Source organism: Octopus bimaculoides, chromosome 9 (genome assembly GCF_001194135.2).
Source record: "Octopus bimaculoides isolate UCB-OBI-ISO-001 chromosome 9, ASM119413v2, whole genome shotgun sequence".
NCBI classification, from domain to species: Eukaryota; Metazoa; Mollusca; class Cephalopoda; order Octopoda; family Octopodidae; genus Octopus; species Octopus bimaculoides.
Genome location: NC_068989.1, coordinates 19,089,921 through 19,090,584, shown reverse-complemented (window position 1 = coordinate 19,090,584; position 664 = coordinate 19,089,921).

Below are 664 nucleotides of genomic sequence, written 5' to 3'. Positions count from 1 at the left end.
CAAGACTATTTAAGCATTTTATCTGATCAAATTCATCCTATGGATGCGGAACTGTTTCCGGAGGGAAATGCAATCTTTCAGAATGATAATGCACCAATTCACACAGCTAAAGTTGTTACTGAATGGCACGAGGAACATTCTAGTGAAGTTGAACATCTTATCTGGTCACCACAGTCCCCAGATCTCAATATTATTGAACATTTATGGTGTATTTTAGAAAAACAGGTAAGGAGTCGATATCCTTCACTATCATCACTGCAAGAACTGGAGACTGTTTTAGCTGAAGAATGGACAAAAATTCGTTTGCAAACAATTCAAACTTTGTACAAGTCCATATCTCGTAGAATTCAAGCTGTAATTACTGCAAAAGGTGGTCCTACCCCATATTAAAATAGATTTGTTTGAAATTTTAAGGTGTTTCCATTATGCATGCTTCAACACATTTCCGTCTCTCAAATTCACTCGCATTGGTCAAAGCGGGGCTTTGACCAATGCAAGTGAATGCGAGAATACCATCTCAATAGGCCACGAACGTAAAGAAACTGAAAAAACACTACAAAGCATCTGGTCCAATATCCTTACTTTTTTTATCGCCTCTGGAAGGATGGGAAGTGAAGTTGACCTCGGCATGATTTGAACTCAGTGGAACAACTCTGAGCATACC